This window comes from Octodon degus, unplaced genomic scaffold (genome assembly GCF_000260255.1).
Source record: "Octodon degus isolate 3935 unplaced genomic scaffold, OctDeg1.0 scaffold00047, whole genome shotgun sequence".
In the NCBI taxonomy this organism is placed as follows: Eukaryota; Metazoa; Chordata; class Mammalia; order Rodentia; family Octodontidae; genus Octodon; species Octodon degus.
In genome coordinates, this window is record NW_004524623.1 from 13,238,994 (window position 1) to 13,246,982 (window position 7,989).

The 7,989-nt window shown below is 44.3% G+C and overlaps 1 pseudogene; it reads right to left on the minus strand.

Moving 5' to 3' along the window:
• Nucleotides 1–3,493: 3,493 nt before the first annotated feature.
• Nucleotides 3,494–3,787, minus strand: LOC105742323 (annotated as a pseudogene).
• Nucleotides 3,788–7,989: the final 4,202 nt, after the last annotated feature.

Sequence of the window (7,989 nt, forward strand, 5' to 3'; positions counted from 1 at the left end):
CTAGGAGTGGGTCTGGGGGTTCCCGGAAGTTGGCAGAAATTCCTACTTGGCGGGCGGGGTGGGGGAGGTACTGCGGAGTGGTGGGGGGCGGCCCGAGGGGGTGGGAGAGGGTCAGCAGGAAGCTCTCCACACTCTCACCGGACCTAGGCTAGGACTGGGTCTCTCGCTTTCATATTTTGAGGCAGGACCTCATGATATACTCTAGGCTAGTCTCAAACTCAAAAGCCTCCTGTTTTAGCCTCCCAAGTAATGTGATTAAATTTTATAATTTTCTTTTTTTGCGGAACCAGGCATTGAACTCAAGTCCTTGCGCTTGCCAGGTTAGTGCTTATTCCAATGAGCCATCTCCCTGACCCCTACATTTTATAATTTTCAATGACTATTTTTAATAGTCTACAATGGGATTTTGGTAATGAAATATCAAAAACTCAAGGTACTAAAAATTTCCTTTTTTGATGCATTACTAAGACTAAAATTTTGGGTGAAAATCTCTTCACATGAATATGTCTAGGGCTGGAGAAACAGCTCAGTGGCATTAAGTGCCTGCTTAGGAAGTACAGGGTTGGAGAAGGGTGGGCAGGCCGGCTGGGGCTCTGGTAGGTGGAGGTGCAGTGGCCATGGTGTGGCCATGGCTGTGTGAGGAGGGACTCTGTGGGTGCTATTATCTCCTGTTGCGCAGTGACCAGGTGCAGGTATGTAGTGTAGGTGGGGAGGGGCTCCTCTCAATGGGTGGGAAGTGGGATGGAGCACTGCACCAAACCCCTAAGGTGGGCGTGGAGCGTTCCCTCAGAACTGACTGTAGCTCTGCCTTGCACAGGGACCTGAAAGACACTTCCCAAAGAGCTGACTCTCCTCCAGGTCGGGATCCCTCGGGGAAAGGAAGGGTCTGTCCCCTATCATTCTGCCCACCAAGCACACAGCCAAGTGACCATAGTTTATTGATGTTACGAAACACGTTTTCCTCCTCTTTCCCTTTTTTTTTTTTTTTTTTTTTTTTTTTAAATGCATTTGGTATAGGGTCTACAGGGACTAAAGAGTCTCACTATGTAGATTGGACTAGTAATGATCCTTCTGTTTTCAGCCTCCTGAGCACTGGTATTACAGATGTGCACCACCAAGCCCAGTCTCAATTGCTATCTTAGTGTGCCCTGGGGGCAGGGCCAGCATGGCATGCTGGGGATTGAATCCCAGCCGCTGTGCTCTGCCTAAGCAGGCATTTTAGTCTGCTGAGCTATCTGGCCAGCCCTTCTCTTACCTTCAATGGAGATCTTTCTGTTGTTTTTTGAGACAGGGTTTCAATATTTAGTTCAGGCTAGCTTAAAACTATGCATCTAACTTTTTTTTTTTTTTTTTTTCCTGCAGAACCGGGGATTGAACTCAGGCCCTTGCGCTTGCCAGGGAAGTGCTTATTCTACTTTGCTATCTCCCCAGCCCCTAAACTAACTATGTATCTCAAACTGGCTTTGGACTCTCCAAGAGCCTCCTGCTTCAGCCTCCCCAGTGCTGGCACTACAGGCACAAGCCACCACACCTAGCACCTAGCTTCAACAGAATTCTTATAAAGACACATACACACACACACACACACACACACACACACACAAATCAAGAATAGAAAGACTAGCCAGCAATAAATCAAAAAGATCAAGTCCAAAGAAATAGCCTCCTCCTCTTTCTTTTTTTTTTGCTGAACCGGGATTGAACTCAGACCCTTGCACTTGCCGGGGAAGCGCTTTTTATACTGAGCCATCTCCCCGACCCCCAAATATCCTTAAGATTCTACTCTGCAGTCATCCATTTCAACCAAGGGTTAAGGACTTTTTGATTTTTGTAACCTCACTACGTGGTACAATATCTAGCATATAATAAAGACTAAAATTGCTTTTCAGTACAAAAATTAAATTAGTAAGATAAAAATACTTCATTTTGCCAGTACCCCTAACTTAAGTAGGCTTGCTTAAATTTTTGTCCACATGACATTAAAGAACTCCTAATGTTTCAGGAATAAAAAAATAGCTACTAACTCAAGACAACAAACTCTTCACTGAATGCCACATTTCATGAAATAGCTATGATTATTCTGTCAGGAAGGGCAGACCCAGGCTCACTGGAAGGGAAGCCAAATGTCAATTAATAAGCCTGGCTACTGTTCCCCATGCACAGCACTGTTACCAAGTGACTTGCACTGAGGTAAGGAGACCCTGTAGGGATCAGAGTGGTGTTCAGGAACAGAAATCACTTTTTAGCATTTCACCTGTCTATTAAGAATGCAAAATTTTCAAAATACTATCACAATCAAGCTACCCCCCCAACACACCAGCCACTAAAACCAAGTGTGGTGACACACGCCTATAATCCCAGTGCTGGGCACGCTGAGACAGGAAGATCACTGAGTCCAAGCTATGTAACAAGACCCTGTACACAAAAAAATAAGTAAGTGTTTTTGGGTTTTTTTGGCTGGCTCAGGAGTGCCTTCAGGGAAGGTGTGGGGAATCGAACCACAGCATCCTGACTGCGTTGTTTAAGCAGTCACTTAAACAACTGAGCTACTGGACAGGCCCCTAAAGTAGTTGTTTTTTTTTTGTTTTGTTTTGTTTTGTTTTTTGCAGTACCAGGGATTGAACCTGGGACCTTGTGTTTGCCAGGCAGGAGCTTAAGCCACTGAACTAACTCCCTGCCCCCTCCAAAACAAATAAAGTATTTTAAAAAGATTAAAAGAAACAAAAATTTTTTTAAATCAAAGACTGGGTGTAGTGGTACATGCCTATAATCCCAGTACTTGGGAGGCTGAAAACAGGAGGATCACTATGTGTCTGATCTGCATAGTGAGATCCTGTAGACCCTGTACTAAAAACATTTAAAAAAAAATTAAAAATCCCGATACAACTGTTACAAAAATAACTTCACAGCTCTTGTCTATGTTTGCTAACTTAGAAATTGCTATTAGTTACTATACTGTTACTTTACTAGTCTTTACTACAGTCACTCAGTTACTATATAATTACTACATAGTACATTACATATATAGGCAATATTTTAGTTACTAATAATGACGATAGTTCTGTTACAATAACTACTTACTAGTACTGGGGAGAGAGCTCAGTGGCTTAAGCACCTGTCTGGCAAGCCTAAGGTCCCTGAGTTCGATCCCCAGTATCGAATTAAAAAAAAAAAAAAGCTTTTATCACTTCCTATATGATCATTGTTAACTTTTTATGGAGTCTCACTGTCACAGAAATCATTACATAAATAAACTGTTATCAGTTTTTTTGGAAGGTACTGCTAAAGACAACTTTCTTCCACAATCACTTACAAATCACTTAAAACAATCCATGTTCCTAACTCAACACACACAATAAAATGAAAATCTAGATTTAAAGAAAAGACTTTCTACAGCATTAAAATGACGCTTCCATAACTTAAAGCAGGGGTACATTCTTTTTCTTTTATCTTTTAAAACCAAAGCATTTATTTTGAGTGATTGCTGCAATTCTCAATATGAACTGGATGCTGCAACTGCTGTTCTCTTGGGTTTAGGTGTCGTTCCTTCGCGGAAGCCATGCCTGAATCTGCGATATACAATTTTTAGGTGCCTCATTCGACCGGTTCCGGTGGTATTTCGCCTTTTAGCCTTTGCACTCCAGTTATACTTTCTTTTGCGCTTGGCGGGATAGCCACATTTGCCACAAGTCGACTTCTGAAGGTGGTAGGCCTTAGAGCCACAGCGGCAGCACAACGTGTGCATCTTACTACGACGCTTTCCAAAGGATGACGTTCCCTTCATCATCTTGCTTGTGCTGCCGAGACCAAAGAGACCGGAAGACAAGGCCTACATTCTTCCTGTAATGTTTTACTCACCTCTACACTTTAGCACACCTTATTTTGTTTGTTTAAAGAAAAAGGAGGAATGAAAATATTTGGCTAGGATAAATCATTACTTTATTTCTTATTTCAGTGCTCTTCAGGCAAATCCCCCAGGAACACACCTCATATAAGGTTGGGTGTGTTATTCACAGGAGAGGGAAAAGCACAGCTCAAGGCACTTGTGGGTAAAGAATCCCACAAGTGGGGAAAGAATCCACGGCAGGAGTTGAGTTTTGCTTGGATAACTCTGAGGACAGTCTGAGGAAATGGAGACTTGCTCTGGATTGGGAGCTGTCAGAAGTTTAAGGCATCTGTGTGAGTGTTCACTTCAAATCTGGTCTACTGGGAGGGCTGAAGGGAGTATAAAGCTGTAACAGGGACCAGGGGTAGCTTGGTGGTAGAGCACTTGCTACTATATGTGAGGCTCTGGGTTTGGTCCATTTATACTCCTCTCAATTATTTTTTTTAAAATTTTATTTATTTATTTATTTGTGTGTGTGTGTGTGGCCAGCCCAGCCCACCAGGGGGCGGGGCTGGCTGGCATGTGGTGCTGGGGGATTGAACCGTGGTCCCTGTGCTTTGCTAAGCCCGTTCCAATTAGGTGCTCCAGACCACTGAGCCATCTCACCAGCCCCACTCCTCTCAATTATAAACCAGATGCAAGTGAAAAACTCAAGGGCCTGCAGGCAAATCACGTGCCAATTACTCACTGGTGGTCTTGTAGGTCCACAACCATTCAGTAATGCTCCAGGCCAATCAGCTGGGCTCTACACACTGTCTACACCTAGCACAAGGTTCCAGCTCTGCCAGAGAAAGGCAAAGGAGAGAACCCAGAAAGGCTTCTCTTCCTGAACCCGGGCAACATGCTGTGTTTGCCTGTCCTCGCACTGCTGTGGGGCTGCCTGGCACTGTACTATGTTGAAGGCTGGCAGTACCTGCCCTAGCCACACGCCCAGAAGATTGTTCCTCCCTCCAGGCCCCTTCAATACAGACTGCACATTCAGACGTTCCACAGTGGTGTCAGATGGCCTCTGGATGCTCACAGCCACAGCTTGTTTGTCTCTTGGAGGCTGGCTCTCTGCTACCCCAGAGACCGACACCAGCCCTGAGCCAGAGACTTACTTTCTCCACACTTCGACAAGGTTAGTCCTCTGTGGGTCGCCTCAGCAGTTCTTCCTCTCTATGGCTAGGCCCCTATTAATGCTTCATAATGCTACACTGTATCCTCCTGTTTAAATTACTGCATGTACTTGGTCTCCTGGTTGGGCCTAAACTGAAAGGTACAGGGCTTGGAGCAGTCAAATCAAAGCCCAGAAGCTTAGCTACATTATTTACAGCTGGTGGGGAAAATTTTTTTAAATTTTTTTTTATGAGAATATATTTATTGAGAGAAAGAAAGCTCCTGTCCCGAGAGAGGGATGGGGGGGGGGGAAGTGGGTAGTTCCCCGTGGGGAAAATTTTTAATCTCCTAGAAACACAAGTTCTAAAGCAATGGCGCTTGGCTCCTTCTTCCTTTGATTATGGAAAACACCATCATGGGCAGCAGAAATAGACTACTTATTTCCTCCTTCCAGCAGCATTCAAAGGCTATTACACATAGTTCCTCTTCCTTCACCACAGTTCTGCCCGCTTGTGGGTGTTTATGTCTATTCTTTCCAGTTCTACAGACCCCAGAAGATTGTTTTAGATAGTAGACCATTTTAAATATTGCAGTTATTGAGCAAATATAAGACCATTTTTTTGAACTGAATTAAGACATAAAAGCAAAGACTTTTCTTTTAATAGTTTAAAAATTAAAATATTTAGGAAAAACTTCCCCTGATACTCAAGGTGACGGACATGTAAAAAAGCCACTGCACTGCCTAAGACAAGCCTCTGGGGCACACCAGGCCACTGCTTCTCTCCTCACTTCTGGGCTGCACAGAACACCTGCTTGCAGTTCCTGCTCCCAGGTGCAAAGTCCTCCAGGCCTCTGTGTCCCTCTTCTCAGAATGTCCTCTGGTCTTGCAGTCTCCTGAGTCCCTTGTTTTCTCAGGCAGAGGCTCCATTACTCCAGAAAGATTTTTCCTCGGACTTCTATAGTCTCCCATCTTCATTTCGATCAGGAACAACTTATTCATCCCATAAAAGTATTACCATTCTATTATAATGATCTATGTGTCTCTCTGCCCTAATTTACCATCTTCTCCTGGAGAGTAATGACTCTGTCTATACACACAGGGTCTCAGTATGTTGCCTGGGCTGGTTCCTTCAGCCTTCTGAATGGCTCATCTGTTGGCACCAAATACTCAATGAGCATAAATAACCTAAAATTGTTAGCACCTGATACAGGATTTACTACATGGTGAGTAGCCAATAAATATACTAAGAAAATGATATATTAACATGCAGTCTAAGATATGAAAAATGAAGCTAAGCTTGGGTACATTATATAAGAAAACACCATCAAAACCTTGCTCAGCAGAGGCTCTGGTGCAGATTCCACAGAGGCAAAAGCTTCTGCTGTCTCAGCCTGGTGCCCAGCCCACTGTGCAGAAGGTCTGTTTGTTGAGGGCAGCAGTGGGCTCGGGATGATGGTGGCATGGCCAGGCAGCACAGGGGCTGACAGGGCACCTGGTGTGACACCCCAGCAGGAGGCCATGTCTAAAGCACTCTTAGCCAACAATTCAAGAGGCTGTTGGGGGAGTTCTAGGCAGGGCATCACTGATCTGTCACTGCTTTGAAGGTCGCTGCATCGCTAGATCTATCTGCATTGCTTGCAGTGCTCCTCCACACTGGTCCAAGTGGTAACTAGTCAGTGTATCCAAGCTTGGAGCTGTGTGATCCCTGGCTACCCATGAAGTCCAGCAGAGGTGGGCTGGACACTCCCAACCTCCTGGCTCCTTGGCAGCGCATGGGCACAGCTGCATATTAGCTGCTGTAGATGTGGCCTCCTGCTGGGGCATCACAGCAGAGGTGCTACGGTGCCTCCTACCTAGCCCAGCTCATAGTACTTACATACTTGATAACCCAGTTCAGCCCTGGGTTAAGGCCTTTTGTTCCTCCAGGACTTAGGATCCCCTGGACTCACCACAACTGCAGATATGTGTTTGCTTCTAATAAAGAAAGGTTGCACTGGAAGTGGTAGAATGGAATGTACTTACTAGAATTCTGATAACCTTTCCCTGGATTTACAAATATAAACTCTGGTTATCCATACTAAGAAGGCAGTGCGGCCTCAGACTGCTACACAGATTGGCTCAGCTCCCTAGCTGCAGAAAAACTCACCTCATATATTGCCAGCAGTACCTGCCTGCACTCCTGCTCCTGACCAAGAGCAAGGGCAGTAAGCACTACTGTCATGGAGCATCTGGTACACACAGCTGCACACCTGAAACCCGGTCTGAATATGTCTGTTGGCCCTTATGGCCTCTCTGATATGTTCTTGTAAAAACAAAACAAAATAAAAAACCTTACATGTAACTATGATGAAAACAGATTTCTTGGCTACTGAATTAAAGTGACTATGATAGCTCAATTCTCAGTAGCTATCTGGGAAATCAGAAGATAGACTGAAATTATCTTTAGACTACCAAGCAAGAAAAAATTTAATCTCGCATTTAATTTTTTTTGGTACCAGGGGTTGAACGCAGGACCTTGTGTTTGTCAGTTTGTCAGGCAGGCACTTATGTCACTGAACTATATGTCCAGTGCTAGCATTTAATATATATGTTTTCCCTAGCATTTATATTTAAAGAAGGGACCAGGGAGATAGCTCAGTGGCATAAGCACCCACCTTATAAGCAAAAGGTCCTGAGTTCACTCCTTGGTGCCATGAGAAAAAGGGGGGGGGCATAAAGAAACTGTCACTTGAAAATATGACAAGACAAAAAAATTTTGGCAGAGAATGATGTTGCATGCCTGTAATTCCAGGTACTCAGATGGCTGAGCCAGGAAGATCCAGGTTCAAGGCCAATCTGGACAATTTAGACTATGATTCTAAATACACACATACATATGTAAATTTGTACATAATTACAGGTAGAGGTGTAGCTTGGCATTTGTTGGGTTCAATACTCTGTAGCATACCTCTCTCTCTCTCTCTCTCTCTCTCTCTCTCTCTCTCTCTCTCTCTCACACACACAC